This window comes from Equus caballus, chromosome 25, assembly GCF_041296265.1.
Source record: "Equus caballus isolate H_3958 breed thoroughbred chromosome 25, TB-T2T, whole genome shotgun sequence".
Lineage (NCBI taxonomy): Eukaryota > Metazoa > Chordata > Mammalia > Perissodactyla > Equidae > Equus > Equus caballus.
The window spans coordinates 38,298,386-38,316,496 of record NC_091708.1 but is presented as its reverse complement, the minus strand read 5'-3'; the positions used below and the strand labels follow the sequence as shown (position 1 = coordinate 38,316,496).

The following is an 18,111-nucleotide window of genomic DNA, read 5'->3' as shown; positions in this document are numbered from 1 at the left end:
TACAACTTTCGCATAACCAGTAAGAGGGGGCCGAGGGATGAAACAGTGTGACTTTCATAACTGCCAAGCCTGTGACACGCCAAGTTTCCTCAATCATCCAACCTGAGAGACACTGACACACAGGCTCAGCAAACAGCTCGGGTCCGTCAGACGGCTCATGTAATCTGCTCTTTATATTCCTCCCGGCTTGTCATTGCTTACCTGTGACCAGAGGCTGTGTGTTCTGGGGATTCTTTAAAGCTAAGTCAGAAAGATAAATAAATCCTCTCAAATGATGCGTGTTCTGGGCACCCAGCCCAGGCCCTCGAGCCTTCTCTCTTCCCACCGCTGGAAGTCAGGGGACAAGGGCAGGGCCACCTCGGAGCTCCCGGAGGGCCCCTCACTCCTCCTCCTGGCTTCTGCTCCCCTGCCCCCAGCCGTGTGTGAACCCCTGCCGCTTGCGGGCCTGGGGGCACAGGCTTGACTGAGCCCTATTCTCTTGGAGCCTTGCCATGCTCTAGTCTCCAGGGCTCTTCCTCACATCACCGAACGGCCCGAGCAGTTCTCAGCATCATTCCCTCAGCGAGTGCCTGCCGCGTGCCCCTGACCGCCGCCCAGCCCAGAGTGCACTACAGGGCCGGTCCCTTTGCACGAGCCTCTCCACGGCTCCCCCAGCCCGTTCTCCGCAGGTGTGAGCACCTGGCCACTTGCGAGCTTTACCTCACTGGATCTTCACTGGTCTCTCTGGGAAGGCTTTTCATACCTCCATTTCTGTTTCTACCACTGAGGACACCGAGGCCCAGAGGGTGAACAGCCTGGTTCCTGATCACAGATTTGGGTGAATGGCAGAGCTGGGGGGACTCGGCCTCCAGGCCTCCTGCTCCTCCTCTGGCCGCTGGCCTTCCAGTGATGCAAAGATGTCACCAGCGAGGAGCTGGCTGCACCCTGGGGGGAACGCACAGGCATTTCTGGCCAGCACTGCATCAGCCTGGCACCACGGGGCCTTGTCACTGGAAGGCCAGACAGTCCACACGCCCGTTTCCGGCTGAGGGGAGCAGCTACTCTATACCCACAGGGCCCGCAGGACGTCCCTGGGATCCCACAGCTTCCCTAGAGGCCTTAATCTCAGGTGCCACCTCTCCTGCATGGGTGCTGGCCCCGAGCAAGAGGCAAGTGCCTTTCAGCCTCTAGCACACACTGGACAGTAGAGGCTGGAGGTCAAGAATGGATGCCGGCCCAGCCTGCTCGAGCTGTGTGACTGTGGGTAAGTTAACTAGCTCTCTGTGCCTTTGTGTCTGCATCTGTAAGCTGAGACTAATGATATCTACACCTCTTAGGGTTGTTATGAGAGCAGCAGGGATGATTTGGGTAGAATATTGAGAACAAGAGCTGACACTCTATAAATGCTAGGTGGGTGTTTGTCATTGTTATTATTCCTCACTTCCCAAACAGAAAGAAAACGACCAACGTCTGTTCTGGAACCCCTCCGTCTCTGTGCCCTCCCCCCAATCCTAGGAAAAGCAGTTTCCTGTAAATAATCCTCACGCAGGGAGGGGGCAGGGCAGGGAGGGAGGGCGTCCCTGAGCCACGAGGCTGTGGCGACATGACAAATAAGCTGCAGGCTGACAATGTCTCCAAGACATATTGCCGTTTACCCTGTCGTTCCGGCTTGCCATCTGTGCCGCCCGGTGGGGCTGGCTTCCCGGGCTGCTCTGGGAGCCAGCGGGAGCGTCCACCGGTCCCGGGACAGATCTGCAGGCTCAGCCGGCCATCAGTTAGGCTCCTAACGAGAGGACACGGAATCTGCGCACTGCTCCCCGGGGTACCGGGCCTTCCTTCCCGGGGAGGCCCGGGGTCTCTGCTCTCACAACAGGGAACCAGCAGTGCTCATGACCCACTGAGCCTTCCTGCCCTGCTTCTCTGCAGCCACCACCACTGAGGCCCGGGCACAGGCTGTCAGCCAGAAGGGAGACCGGATGGTGACATGAACTTGACTGCAGAGCCCTCACAGTCAACTCTGATGCTGCATCTCAGGAGGTTGGGGGTACAAATATTGAGAAGGCCAAGCGCTTCCCTCATGGAGTGTACAGTCTAGGAAATGAGAAAGAAACTTAAAACCAAGAGCAGAAGAGTGTGAAAGGCTATGAGAGAACTCTGTAGAAGGCACCCAGGGGGCACTGTCGTGATTTACTGTGTGTCCTTGGGAAACTCACTTAACCTCTCTGAACCTCAGTTCCTCACTCATAGTACTCCATGTTTCCCAGGGTGGTCGTGAGGATTAAATAAGTTCATACATAAAGTGATTTCGCTCAATAAGCACTGACTATCATTCCTGAAACCAAAAAGACACGCGTGTCACTTGCTCCTCCACAGCAAGGCTGGTCAAGAGAGGACAGAAGCCAGTCCTTCTCATTGCAGGTAATGACACAACAGTCACCCCGGCCAGCACAGCTGCCCATGGGACTCAGGGCTTATTGGGCCCAGACCAGCCCTTCCAGGTTCAGAAATATCCCAGGTCTCTGGGCACGAAACATAGGAAGTGGCTAAATTTGCCCAAATTACAGGCTGTCCTTACTTTTAACCATGAAGAATGACTCTCTGCCTTCCTCTGGAAATGAGCCTTAGCAAGGAGGTGCTGTGGGCTTATTCACTCTCATCCAAAACCACAGTAACGACAGGAAACCAGGGAGGCTGTCGCTGTCCCCCAGACCCACAGCCTGAGAGGGAGAGGGCCCGTGGACCTCTGTGGCCCGGCCCCATCTGCCAGGATCGCCCTGTGGACGGCTGCGCTCTGTGCCCACGGCCACCGAGCCTTCTCCAGGGACCCACCTCAAGGGACTGAAGAGCACGCCTCATTTCCACAGTTGGCACCTGAGTGTTTATGGCGGCGGGTCACAGCAAACTGGTGTGTGCTCCAAGCAGCCCCCCGCTGTCCCCAGGCTCTCTGTGAGTTATCAACCAGAGTGGGCCCCTGGGCTGGGCACACAACAGTTTCTCGGGAACTGGGCACTGAACGGGTGAACAGCCTCGCTGACTTCTCACAGCCCCGGCCCCGTGTGGGATGGGTGTGGGGAGCCCTGCATAGACAGGAGGACACAGAGCCTGAAGGGCAGGGTCTGTGAGTTCCTGGACGGCGCCAGCCTGGGAGGCGGTGGTCTGCAGGGCCCCACTCCCTCTCTGCACCATGCTGCCCGTGTTCTCGTGCGCGTCCCTGGAGCATCACCGGGGAATGTGGGAAGGGTTTCAAACAGAACTTCCAACAATCACAGTTTTGGACTAAGGCTCTTGAAATAATTAAAAAAAAAATGAACTGGTTGGTGTTCCATGATGAACTCTAAGAACAGAATAGTCTAGTAGCAGCAACCAGCCCCTTTAATAACAAGGAAACTATGTGGCAAAGAAGACGGAGCAGGGCTGGACTTGGTCCCAAGTGCTGGGCTGTGGGCCTCTGAATGCAGAGCTCTGCCCACGAGGAGGAGGAAGCTGACCCAGGGCAGCTGACGTGCACGTGGAGGGGACCCGAGAGATGTGTGCTCACACTCGGGGCACAAAGGCGGCTGGAGGTGCCCATGGAAGGAACCAGGGGAGAAAGGGAGTCACTGGGCCTGGCTGCTGGGAAAAGCAGGGCTGGGGTGCAGGTGGGAGACTGGTCAGGATGTGGACGGGGAACAGGAAGGCTCCTGGGGCAGGAGGGAGACCAGAGTAAAGGCCCGAGGAGGAGGCTGACCTGCCGGAGCAGAGGGGGACACGAAGCCACTGCCCGGCCACGGCCACGGCCTTGGTAGAGGCCTGAGAGCAACGCAGGACAAGAACATTATAGAACTTAGGGCCAGAAACCCAAAACGGAACAAAAAGGGGGAATTTTATTTTAATGAAGAGTAAAATACACAGTCATAAACCTTCATGGCATGAATAACATTACATTGAAACGTACAAAATACCACCAATGCTCAAAAATGATAATGACAACAAAGAAATCTACGAAACACTAAAACACTACCGTTCTTTGATCAAGTAGGATGGATGGACGTACACATGGACGTGGACATGGATGTACCATCCATCCTATCTGATCAGAGAATGGCAGTGTGTGTGTGTGTGTGTGTGTCTATCTCAAACACAGTGCCTTATAGAAAGAAGACACATTTTCAAGTGTCATTTACTAAAACTAATCACGCAGAGGAGGACAAAGAAAGACTAAATATCTGTGAAAAAAAAAAATTAGACAGGCTACATTCTCTGACCACCTTGCAAAAAAAATTAGAAATTAATACGAAAAGGTTAAACAAAATCTGAATCACTCTGAAAAAAGTATTTTCTAACACTTGAGTCAGAGGCAATCAAAATTAAATTATATATTTATAAATATGAGTACTATACACCAGAATACCAGCAAATACACAAAAATATTACCATAGCTTTAAATACTTGTATTAAAAATCAAAAAGAAGTGAAAACAAATGAGGTGACCATTCAACCCAAGAAGCTACAAAAACCAAAATAAGCCAAAAGAAAGCAGAAAAAGGAGCTAAAGATAAAATTAAATAATGAAATATAAGGCAAAAGCCTAATGCCTTGAAAAATAAATTAAAAACTAGTTATTTAAAACAATAAATAAAACAAATAAGTCCTTAGCATGGATAACCAAGAAAAAGAGAGGAAAAAAAATAACATGAGGGATAAATATGACCACATGTATATTAATTTTAAAATCAAAATAAGCTCTTAGGCACAATTTTATACCACTAAACTTTAAAATTTATATGAAAGAGCTGATTTCTCTTTGAAAGAAAATATAAATAACAAAACTGACTCAAGAAAGAGCAGAAAGCCTGAAAAAAAAATTCACAATTGTGAAAGAAATTCAAATCATTGTCCTTGCCTCCCAAAACACCACTCACTCCCCAGATGCTTTCAGGTCCATTTATTTCTTAAGGGAACTTTCTTTCATTTTCCTTCTTCCCCCCAACAAAAAGATAGTACAGTATTTTAAAAATATTCTTATATTTGAAAGAAAAAACCTCTTGATTCTCAGATCACTCAAAAATATCTTGATAAGCATTAAGCCCAATCTCATTTATAGAAATACCAAAATCCTAACTTAAATAACAGCAGCTCAAATCTAGTACTATATGTAAAGAATAATGCCCCAAAATAAAGCAGGATTTATTTCAGAAACATAACTATAATTTTCTAAATGCTAAATCATCAAAATAAAAATTGATTAGTATCGATAAATTAAATGAGAAAAAATACGATATTGTGTTATTGATAGATTCTGAAGTTACTTTTATATGAAATTGAAATTAGTGCCCGAATTTTAAAAAAAAACAAAAAACACAACTCCCAGGAAAACAGCAATAGAAGAATGGCTCCTTTAACATGATCAAACTCTCTTCTCGATTACCAGCCTCTCTCAGACCTGAGTAGCAAGACTAGAAACAGCCCCATTGAAGTCAGGAACCAGAGAGAACTTTCGCAAGCTATTGCTACTGTCATTTGCTGCTTTGGATGTTCTGGCCAATGATACAAAGCAAGAAAAAGAAATGAGGTATAAATGTTATCAAAGAGCCAAGATCATATTTGCAAGATGATGTTGCTATCTATCGAGAAAACTCAAGGAAATCAGTTGGAAGCTACCAGGAATAAACAAGCAAGGTGGCCAGTTACAAAATGAATATTCAAAAACCAGCAGTATTCTTGTAAATATATATAAGCAATGCCCAGTTAAAACATAATGGGCAAAGCAACAACGAAAACATTTAAAACCTAGGAATTAGATAAACAGAAAGTAAACTATAATACTTTACTGAATGATATAAAGGAAGATTTCAATAAACGCAGTCATACTGCCTTTTTTCTAGAAGGAAAGATCAAGTACTTTAAAAACGACCACTCTCCCCAAATTAATTTATAACTTCAATATTTTCTCAATCAAAACTTTGAAAGGATTCTCCTTGGAACTTGAAGTGATACTAAATTTCAACTGGGTAAAAAAATTGAGCTCAGGCGCTCGTCTCGGCAGCACACATACTAAAATTGTAAAGATACAGAGGTTAGCATGACCCCGCACAAGGAGGGCACGAAAATTCATGGAGCATTCCATACTAAAAAAAAAAAATTGAGCTAGAATTACCAGGAATATTTTGAAAAACAACTACAAAGAATAATGAGACAGGATATCAAACATATACATTTACAATAATTAAAAATGTGATCCTCCCATGAGAAGACGCATTCAAATCAATGGAACAGGGCACAAGCCACAAAATATATCACAGTAGGTAATAGGAGGTTGATAGAAGATTTTTGTTATGAACTCATTTGAAAAGAAAGCTTATTTAATAAGTAATGCTGGGACAAAGATAAATAATTTGGGAAAACATAGATCCTTATGCCATACATGAAAATAAATTACAGATGAATTTTAGATTTAAATGTAAAAAAAAAAAAGGGAGATACCAGAATATACCATGAGATAGAGAAGGTCTTGCTAAAATGCAATAGCAAAGGCACAAAACTCAAAGGACAAACCACAAACTGGAAAAAAGCAGTAGTAACACAAGAGCAAGAAAGGGCCTTGTTCCGTAAGGAGCTGCTACGGCCCAATAAGCACAAGCCGAACTTGAACAGAAAAGCTGTAGTATAAACAGGAAAGCACTGGAGGGATCCAGATGGCCAGGCCACAGAGGGAAATGCGCCCCTCACTAGTAAACAGGGAAATGTAAACTAACAGTAAGATGCCGTCTCATCTTTCAAATGGATAAGGATTTCAGAAAATAGTAGCCAGTTAGTAAGGTTTCAGGGAAGAAAAATTCTTTCGCACACGTGGGAGTATAAATGGATTCAGCCGGCTTGGTGGGCAATTTGTCATCATGTATCAAAATGCTTAAAAATGCACACTTACCCTAAGGCACAAAGATATACCTAAACCAAAGCATCATTTTTAGAAGTGAAAACAGCGTAAGCACCCAGTCATAGGGACTGGGTAGAGAAAGTGCATTGTACCGAGAGGAAGGTGAAGCAGCCATTCAGTTTGCCCTGAGGAAGACTATGAACCAGGAGAAAGGAGCATGACCAGGTCTCAAAACAGGACGGGCATTCTCAGCAATAAAAAGGAGCGAGCTACTGCTATATGGAACAACGTGGACGGCTCTCAGAAACACTGTGCTGAGCGACACAGACAGCAGGTGCACGCTGTATGATTCCACGGATGATACACGAAACGCACGAGGGACTGGCAGGGACTGGGGGTGAGGGAGGAAAATGACTGGAAACAGGAACAAGAGAGCTTTTTAGGGTGATGGAAAAATTCCCTATCTCGCTTCTGGTGGTGGTTACATAACATTTAGCATGTAATTTGACATTTGTCAAAATTCATTGAAATGCACACATTAAGAGGGTGAATTTTACTGTATGTAAATAATACCTCAATAAATCTGATCAAAAAACCAGCACGGACAATTAGGTAGAAATATACTTTTATGTATAAATATGCATGGTATAGGAAAAAGTTGAAAGATATACCTTAAAATATTGTTTCTCTGGGTAATTTTATGTATTTCCCCACTTTTCTACAATGAACATGTTACTTTTATAAATTAGAAAACTTTGTGCCTGTTTTTGATAAAGAAAAACCTATCAATGAACTTTTCTGTCTAGCAACAAACTATTTTTTAGGTTCTCAGAGGAACTGCTGAGTCCCACCAGCCCTGCAAGGTGTCCGGTTCTCAACAGGTGCTCAGAAGGGGTGGTGGGAGGGCAGAGCAGCAAGAAGGACCACCTGGTCCAACGGCTTCATTTGCAGCTGGGAAAACGGAATCCTAGAGAAAGCCAACAACTTTCTCCAGTTTGGAAGTGGTCAAAATGAGCCTTAAACCTCAGAGAGCAGAGCTATTTCCACCACGCCGGAGCATCTGTGGAATCCTGAGCTCGTACCTAACCATCCCAGGAGAATTCAAGCTCCCGATGAGTTGAAGATAAGCTACAGACAATGTTTCCCAAATTTTAGGAAACAGTGTCTCGTGTCCCAGCTTCATCTATTTTTTTCCAGTATAATTACTGACTTCATATTTTTCTTTACATCTGAAAACTCACTTTTTAAAATTTTTAAAAATTAAAAAACCCTTTATTTTTTTATTATTTTTAAATTTAATTCTTTCTGAAACTCACTATTTAAAACTCACTATATCAAAACTACCATTCCTGGGTATGTGCTCCCACCTCCCACTGCCATGGGAAGGGCAGGGTCTCCTGGGGAAGAGGACGCACCCCTGCATGCTGATGTCGGCTGGGCTGAGTGCCTTCCCATGTTTGACCAGAAGCTCTAGGAGCCACTGAGTGTTTCTTCCAGGTCTTTTGCTCCTCTCCTCTACTCTAAGAACGGCATGTTGCAGATAGGGGCTGGTCCCAGAACGAGACGATGCATGGAGCGGGACCCCATCAATCTGCAGTCACCAACTCAGAACTTGAGTGCCGTACAAAATGGTGGTGGTGTTAGCCACCGTGGTTTGTCACTGCAGCATAACACAGCAAAGCCTGATTAATATACCCACTTTAATCTTATCCTAAACAATGCTATCCACTGATACACTATTATGGGTGAAATAAAAAATTAAGAAGGCCATCCACATCTCTCTTTCCCTCAGGGGTACACGCCCCACGTTTTGGGAAATGCTGCTACAGCCTGAAGGAGGGAGTGGATAGGTACCAGAGGAGAGGTAGTTTATAAAGGGGCAGCTCCGAAGAGATAGGGCCATACAGATAAAACTCAGAAAGCTCTGAATTTTCCCCCAAGAACTGTAAGCTGCACCACTGATTTCCTAATTCGCTGTGCTTGTGTGTGTATAACTGCTTGAACAGTAGACATCAATTGTAAGACATATCCAATATTCAGAAATGTTAAAACACGCAAGGAACGCCCAGCTAAGATTCAAGGGATGTTGGGAAGCATGGGGAAATCAAGGCGGTGACCCTGTGGCCAGCTATTTCCCCAGGCACTAGCTTCATTATTAACCTTCCAGCTACTAATTCTTCTTAAAACAAAAACCACTCTGACCACCCAAATAAAAACATCCTTATCTACTCTACCGCTTAATAATTTAGCTACTCGGCATAATGGATACCGTTCAGCTGTCTAGAACTTTCAGTTGGCTCTATCATGCTCGAATCATTAATGGTCCACTTGTTTCGTTCGGGTAAATTACATTTGCATATGCAAATTATGCCTAAATTCTCTGTACTATTAATGTTATTACTAATTACATAATAATAGTTACCAATTTCCACACAGATCAAACTTACAGTTTTGTAGCTATTAGGGAAATTGTGCTTTGTAATTAAGATAATCCTCATTTCCAGATGCTAATTAACTATATAATAATTAGTCTCATTCACTAATGCAAATTAAGGATTTTCATCTTTATTGATAAAGGAGTTGCTTCTTATCGGTTAAGGAAAGATAGCCCCAGAAATCTTGCAGAGAAACACTTTTCCTCCTCTAAAGGTTAAAAGGTAAATTCATTTTTATCAGTCTCATTTGAGGATGCAAATTAGGTCTTGATTAATCAAGTCAAAGATAAATGTGCTGGTCTTATTTCAGGACAGAACATATAGCTTATTGAGTTCATCTCTTTCCTCTTCCAAATAGTCAGATAAACGGAGTCCACAGAGCAGAAGTCTTCCTAGCGGGGGCAGTTCACCTGTGGTCAGAGGAAAGCACTGCCATCCACGTGTCTCTTACGCCACCTTTTGTTTCCCCTGGAAGCACTGTGGGAGCATCCCAAAATAGCTGTGTCCTCACGGTTCGGCCACAAATGGGAAGGAGCGAGAAAAGGTTTTTCGTGAGTAAACACAGAGAAAAAAGGGAAAGCCACATTTGCTTGGATTATTAAGTTTTCTGTGCTCCAAACAGAATACAAACTGGCACCTCCCATCGTGAGTAATGAGGGCTGCCTCGGCGAGAACAGAAGGGCTGACAGCCAGCGAGGCCTAGTTGGCAGCCCCGGCCCAGGCCGTGCCGCATTCATCATCCGATAAACCGATCCACCAATTCCGCACCACCATTTGTCATTAATTATGCTAATCAGCACGCCATTACTCTCTGATGACACTGTAGCTGTTATTAGCTAGTTATGGCTTTTCAAAAGCACAACTTATTGTGCATGCACGGGCTGTGCGTGCATTAGCCTACAGGGAAGAAATGTCCAATTATGAAAAGAAGAAATTTGCTATTATCTTTTTATAACAAACCAATTTAGTAATTAGAAAAGTCTCTGAACTCATACGTTCTTTTTTTTTTCTCTCCCTTAAAATAATTGAAACAAAAAAAAAATGTGCTTTTCAATATTTCTCTGAAAGCAAAGGAAATACCGACATGGAGATTTTTTGCGACATGTTTAAAAATGGGGCCTAGGGAAGGACCGTGTGATGCTCGGGGCGCACAGAGATTCCTGTTGGGCTGCACTTTTTCTTTCCCACTTTGAATGAGCAGGACCATGTTATTACGTATATCTCAGTCGCCACAAATGCCTGAAAGGTGAAAGCACACCCTTGTGACCTTTTACAGTTCACTCGTGGCAGAGCAAAGCTGTTCACGTAACGATGCCAGGCTGCGCACACCTTACCTGGCAGATGCTCGCACAAGCAGCACAGCGACAGCCTCCTTTAACCCTCTCGTGCCCCCGTGACACTGCCGAGAGCATCAGTGCCGCTCAAATGACCTTGGAGATGTACAATTTGGCCAAATTAGCACACGTGCATTGTTTCAGGGGAGAAAAAGGACTGTCTCCAGTCTTGCAGAAAAACGGAGCCTTCTGGGGTCAGCAGCCAGCCCAAGTCAGAGGAGACCCTGCTCTGAAACTCGGGGCTCGCCAGAGGGGCTCACACGAAGCCTGCAGTGTCCGCAGGGCCAGCCTGGGGGCTCTTGTGCAGACCAGGCACTGATTCCAAGCTGTTGTGCTCGGGTCGGAGTCTTTACCACTAGTTTTAGAAGCTTCGTCTGTATTAAGAGCTCATTAATATCATCAGAGTAAATGGGCCTATTAAAACATCTTTAAGCAATATCTGAACATAAATCTCCCTAAACTATATTTAATGACTATACTTAAGATACATTATATGCAAGTCTTAATGAGACATTAGATAGCATTTTGAAGATTAAAATTAGAGAATCCATATAAAGTCTGTCCACTTAATGTGGCCTTAAGCTACACTGATGAAAGCATTACCACCAAATTATTACTGCATTAGAACAAATATTTTTAATCATGTCTGATTTATGCATTCTCTTTTTCATATAATTTTAATTTTCACAAAAATACATTTTGAGTTTACAAAAGAGGGTACGTGAGAGGTTTCAAGTTTTTGAAGTCCTCTGGAGGTAAGGCGAACACAGGACGTGGTACCGCTTACTGAAAGTGCTCTGGGCTCTGAATCGCATTTCTTTATGTTTAGTTTAATTAGTCAATCTAGCACAATTGGTAACCAAATATAGTTAGCTTACTATTAAACTTCCTCCAAGACTGGGCCAGAAACAAAATAGAATTTCACCAAAAATATTCTGAAGACTAGTATATAGTAGAATGCACACAGTATAATCTCTCTAATACTGTGGGGGTAACATCCGGGCTCTAGCTGAGTCAGTCTGTCTGGGTCCTGTGGAGACCCCACACTCCGAGACAGCAGCCGCTGCCCTGCACCCTGTGCCCCACCCCCGCCCCTGAGCAGATGCAGACAGAGCCGTGCTTTGAGCTCCGAGGTCTGCGACCTTCTGTTGGTCTGTTTCCCCAGAGCCTGCCAGGGAGGTGTCGATGAAGTCCTGCTCCCACTCCAGGGCCCCCTCTGTGAAGAGCAATCAGTGCTGCCCGTCGAAGGATATTAAAAAAACGAGTTTGACTCCCCCAGGGCTAAGGGAGTTGAACCCTTTACACAGATCCAAATCTGCCTCAAGTCTGTTCAAACAAGGACGTGTTTTCGAGCCTGTGGGACGTGGACCCGGGTGGGAAGGTGCTGATGCCCAGGTCTGAACCACTTGAGTGAGTAGTCGGGACACAGAAAGATCGGTGGGAGTCTCTCTGTATACAGGATTCTACTCTGTTTAGAACAGAAACATATTATACCCTGAGTCTACAAAAACCCTGGTAAGACTTAATACACAGTGGTCCTTTTTTGAAAACCAGTCAAACTTCAGATTATATACATAGAAATATTTTTCTTTATATTTATCTGCTATATTTAAAATACTACACTCCCAGACAGGATTTTCGATGCAACAGAAAAATCTATTTTCTCCTACCTGGTCTCCCCCCAACCCCCCGCCACCTTGAAGACTGCACCTACCCCTGCATCGAGATAACAGCCCTGCAAGCCCAGTTTGGGATGAGTCTGCCGAGTCTTTCATATCCTACTACCAGCTGAACTGTGGGGAGAATGTTATCTGAGAACGTGGACAAGGATAAGCTGAGATTAATGTCAGCTGGTGGCACACACAGCCTGGACTTGGATCTGACACTAGCACAGGATGCTTTGCAAAAACCCACACTTTATCATTGAGGCTTTTTAAGACTTTTTTTTTTTTTGATACTTTACACCAAAGTGTAACTACCTTTTATAAATGCTATTCAACTATGAAAGACTTCCGGGATTACGTAAATCAAGACGAGTCGAACCCGTGACACCTCCCTTAATAGAATGAGATTATCTGGCTTTTTTTTTTTTTTTTCCCTTCAAAGAAGAAGAAAGTAGTACAATTTAAACACTCTGGTCATTAAAAGAAGACCCCTCCTTTAGCATGTAAAATCTGTAGCAACAAGCCTCTTTCCATTTGCTTCGCCCAGATATTCTCTCCCCAAAAAGAACTACATCCTAGTACAATTTTGCATTTTTAACCGTATGAATTAGGCATTCTTCATAAATAACAGCTATGTTCTATACACGGGAGCTCCTTTTTATTAGGGGCACTGTAATGAACAATGAGCAATGTGTTCTATTATTCTTTGTCAAATCACAAAATGCTACATTAGAATAACTGTGCTGGTCAATGTAATATAGTAGATTAAATTCAACTTCTGTGGAAAAACCACTGTAAAACAGCATGATAAGAAGGCTATAAAAAATTTAATTTTACTCCAAACTCCATCACAAAAAAAATGGTGTGAAAAGTAATTTTGCATAATCAGTACACGCCATCTGGAACAATTAACCGATTTCTATAGAACTATGAGGATCAGTCATATCTGCTTATTAAAGATCAGAAATTATACAAGTAATAAATCCTTGAAAAAACTAAGCGTACTCCCGCCTGTCAACGCTATTTTAACTTCAAATACTGAAGAACGCCTGATAAGGCTGAAAAGAAGAGATTAATATATGCAAATTACATCCAGCATTTAAAACCCCCACAACTGTCTCCGGTTTTCTGTCCCTTATTGCTGCCTTTATGTTTTATTCATACACCAACTCACCTGTCACTTCATAAGCTATAATATTATGGGGGTATTATTAAACAGCATAAAGCCGTGCTTTAATTGGAAAGCTTCATTGCATTTTCCAATTATTTGGAGTAAATTAAAAGCAGATGCACATAGTTTAATAAGGAGTCTAATATCAGTTCCGGGAAATCAAAATTCATTGTCATTACTATGCCGTGATAGTTTTGCAAACTGTACTCAATTTCAGAGGTTTTCAAAAGAAAATCTGTCTATGCAATCTGTTAATTGTCATTCGGTTAATAACTGTTTAAATATCCAAACTACACAGCAGCTTCCTATTAAAAAAAATTAAACTATGGGGTTTATGCAAGCAAACAAACACGGAGTGCCACTCCCGGGCTGGGCTGGACTTTTCTGACTTGCCTGTTCACCTTAAAACAATGGAGGCCGGGAGAAACTCACCCACGTGGCAGCTTAGCCCGGAGGGGAGGACAAAGAACGGCAGTTCTCCACTCCTATGAGCGCCAGAGGTTTGAGCACCGTCAGACAGCTCTCGGTGGAAAAGGGCAGAAGCCATGTTATAAATTGCGTTTTCAGAGGTCTGCGCTGCTCAGCAAAAAATTAGCTTCCGAAGTTTTAATTGGTCCACCTAAAATAAATCCTTTTAACGAGTGAATTAACCGATTCAGGACACAAACATGGAAAAATCAAAGAAAGCAAATGTCGTGAGCAGTTTGTTTTTAAAAAATTGACCCCTGAAGGGCCGTTCCCTTGTTGGTTCATGACCCGGGAGTGGAGTGTTCCCCAGCCTCTGCAGGGGCCGCCCACAGTGCCTACCAGTGGACGGAACTGCCAGACAAAGGACTGTATCCGAAGCCATTATGGATTTCAAGAACTAGATCGTAAAGGTTACTCTTCAGATGTAGTTACATCGTAGGTCTGCAGCTACAAGTTGCATACATACAAATACATGTAGCTCGAGCATTTACACATGGAAAGTCACAGGTACACTCAAACTAGTACACGTAACCTTTTCATTTTTATACTAAGTGACAGACTTTTTCAAATCCTAGGTGTGTAAATTATAATAGGACAAGCAGTAATTGACTTTTAAACTCCACCCACTGCGAGGGCTACAATTAATCTGTTTTCAGCCTAAGAACTGCTGCTCTGCAAAGTTCATAACTTGTAGGCTCTTTTCTCCAGTCCAATTAAGACCTAAGAGTCTCTCTAAAAGGGAACTGCACAGAATTTACTCCCCATCTCCCGTTTCACAGGGAGTAGTGGCCAACACCTGATCGTCCAAGGGCAAGCTGCTCCAGATCAGAGAGGACACCAAATGCTCGCACATGAGAGAGCCTTCTGGCAACACAACCAGAAACTATGCTCAGAGATGAAGATAAAAGCAATTCTTGTGCAGTGATCCAAAAAATAGCATCTCTCTTTTTTTTTTTCAAAATTACCTGTTTTAATAAAGTAGACACACTGTGCTAACTGAACCATTGAATTATCTGCAAAAATGATGAATCAAAACAATAGTTTGCAAAAATAAATGACTAACCTCTGATTAAAATGTCTGTCCTCATTAAATCCAAATAAAAGGTACAATATCTCTTTAAAAAAATGTAGCCTGAAGAAAGGAGCAATCCCTCAGCAGCGATAGAGAGCCTGGCGTCCTCCCATAAGATGGGGACATCTATGGAAGCTGTTTAATCTGCTCTCTCAGACCCTGGGAAAGGCCGCCTTCGATGGGCGGTGTGTCCCGTGGCCGCTGTGCAGGCCTTCAAGCCCGGGGGCCCTCGGCCTGGCAGCGAGCTCTGAAGCAGGGACTTCATGATGTGCTCCGTGGGTGGTATGACTTTCATGCTCCCTTAAACTAGCCCCGGCTCATAGCCATGTTAGGATTCTGGGGTAAGGAAAGGGGCCTTCTTTTTTTTTTTTTTTCCCCTTGCTAAAGGGTCCTTGGATGGGAGGGGTGGGAAGGAAAGAGCCACAAACCAAAAGGCAAAGAAGAAAGAAGTCACTTTGTTTAGACGATTGAGCACAGATATGATCCTTTCTTAATCAGAGCTGATTCGATGAGATGGGCAAAGGAAACGTGGAGGCTGATTTAAATGTTGAGAAGTTCTCTTTAAAACTGTTTTACTCAGTAGCAAACTACATCTCAAGCAATTACTTATTTCTGAACTAGGAAGGAGGTTTGCCTTGTATTATGCCAAGAGGTCCCCTGAACGGGGTAGGGGCCCTCCAGATGTGAGCTCCCTTCTGGCTCTGCCTTAGTGGACCAGCTGTCCCATCCCTGACTGCATTTTTAGGTGGGTTGGGGGGGTCAAACCATAGGGAGAATACGACGAGTGCTTCCTAGAATAATAGGAAGCACTTGGCTGGAACAGCAGTATTTGTGATAGCCATACCACCTACCATTTTGGGGGTGCCCACCCAACACTGGGCACTTCATGTACATTATCTCTAATCCTCAAAATTGCAGAAGAGAAAATGGACTGAAATGTTACATAAACTGTCCAAAGTCATGCAGCTGGAAAGGGTGGAAACAAAAGGGTGGATCTCAAGAATCTACTGAACAACAAACACCACTGAGCGCCTCCTGCGGGCCAGGTCCCGGGCCAGGTGCTAGGCACATACCTGTGAAGGAGACATCATTGTCCCAGCCTCCCAGAACGGACCCTGAACTCCAGCGGAGAACTGTGCACTGAACAAGATGTTATAACCAATCCAGACAGCCTTTCTTAGAATTGGGAAACCAATCAGATGGCCACAGTTTACAAGAAGCATAAACAGCTAAGAAGCTTACAGCCAAAGCATCTGCCCATTTGGACCTACAAAAGGCACGACCACCTCTGGCTGAACAAGGGTGAGTGAGGACTGTGTAATTCATGGACCAAAGGACCCTCTGACAGGAGTGACACTGGCGTTTTGTGAGCACAGGGCATATTTAAGGTAAACACATGAGGCAATGGAACATAAAGACGGGTGCCTTTACTGCCTGTAGGTAGCGAGCGATTAAATACTTCTAAGTGTGTCACCAGAAGCGATGCTCCAGGCCAACGAGGCAAGCTCTGCTCTCTCATTCAAAATTATGGATGTTGGCTCACCAGTGGATCATGAGATCGCTCATGCTATAAAACAAGTCAGGCGTGAGAAAGCGCTCTCTAACAAAGGATCTCAACCTTGGAGGAGAGCTCCGCATCACTCATTGTCTTAGAGACAATCGAAAGACAAATCTGAGGCATAAGGAGCCTCATTCTCTGGGACACGTGATAAATATATTCCATCCAAACTCTAAGCTGGAGCGCCGGAGGTGTTTGTTTTTTTTTGTTTCTTTTTTAACATAAACAAGTTAGGACCATCATTGGCCATTAATAAAAGGAGGTAAAAAGCACTGGGTATTCAGGACACAAGCACCAAATGCATGACAATGGATGGGTTCGGGTGTCTGTCACAAGAAAGGTGGCTTCATTGTTCTGAAACAGACCAGAGTTTCTTTTGTCCTAATGTTAGCAGTTAAGCGCATTCGTTCTGACGTTCTGACAAAAGGGAGGGTGCTCATGTTGTGTGATAGATAAAGGGTAACTTTCGATCTCCTCACCGAATCTATGTGGCTGTCCACCTGCTCCCCAGGTTCTGTCAACACCCACATCTCTACTCACTGAGCCATCAAGAGTTTCAACACGCTAACCTGGAGCCTGACCCCTGTGACTGTTGTGGTCAGGGAGCGAGGCTGGCGTCTGGGGCTCAGCCACAGGGGCAGCAGGAGGACTCGGGGAGCTGGAAGCAGGCAGGAGGGGAAGCTAAGGCGTGTGCTGATGGGAGCGCACGGGTCTGGACGGGCGCAGTAACCTCTGGCTTGGTTTCGGCAGAGGCTGGCATCTTAGGAGGCCCGATCTAGGGAAAGAAGCTACAAAGCAGGGTGACAATAAAGTGACTGTCAGTTCAAAGAGGAGCCTGGTCGTGGGCAGAGTCCAGCAGAGCTGGGGCACCGGGAGAGGAACACCTCGGGGACAGTTCCAATAAGTGAAATGGTGGGTTTGGGCCACCCACTGTCACCACAGGGCTAAGAGAAGACCATGGCAAGGGGACATCCAGGTGCCCAGAGCTGTCCCACACACGGTCTAAGCTAGACCAGTGGTGGGCCCACCTCCTGATGGGGAGGAGTGTCCTTGAGGTTCCTGGAATCATCTCTTTCCTGGCTGGAAAAGGATCTGAGAAGGGGCTGTGGAATAAGCACAATCAGAGCGAGACACCTGCAGCACTGTCTACGTACCAGGCACAACTCTAACCCTCACCACGAACACTGCCATCTCCACTTCACAGGTAAGGAAACCAAGGCACAGACAGGTTAAGCTTCTTGCCTAAGGTCACTCAGCTTTCTGCGAGGGGGCTGTGTACTCACCCCTTCACTGTTCTGCCCAACAACGGCCAACACCCACTACTGGAGACGCCCTGTGGATTAGGGGGGTTGTCATCAATCAAGCATCAAAAGCCTCACTCTGATGGGGTCCCAGAGATGACGGTCTGGGGAATTATCTGAGATTTAAAGGACGCTGAGACCTAACACACCAAGTTGGTCCTAGCAGGATTCACGCCAGGTGAGTGTGCCATGCTCAACCTCCACGTGCCCAAGGGAGGGAAATGGTCACACACAAGCCAAAGCAGCATCCTCCACACAGTGACTTGGAGCTTA

The 18,111-nt window shown here is 45.0% G+C and overlaps 1 protein-coding gene and 1 non-coding gene across 11 annotated transcripts in view; one reads left to right on the top strand and one right to left on the bottom strand.

Moving 5' to 3' along the window:
• MVB12B (multivesicular body subunit 12B) overlaps positions 1-18,111 on the bottom strand; it is a 188,894-nt gene that overhangs the window by 48,394 nt on the left and 122,389 nt on the right. The gene's annotated exons all lie outside the window — the stretch shown is intronic.
• LOC111770737 (U6 spliceosomal RNA) lies at positions 5,989-6,091 on the top strand. Its single transcript, XR_002804143.1, has one exon. It is a non-coding gene; the product is annotated as a U6 spliceosomal RNA (small nuclear RNA).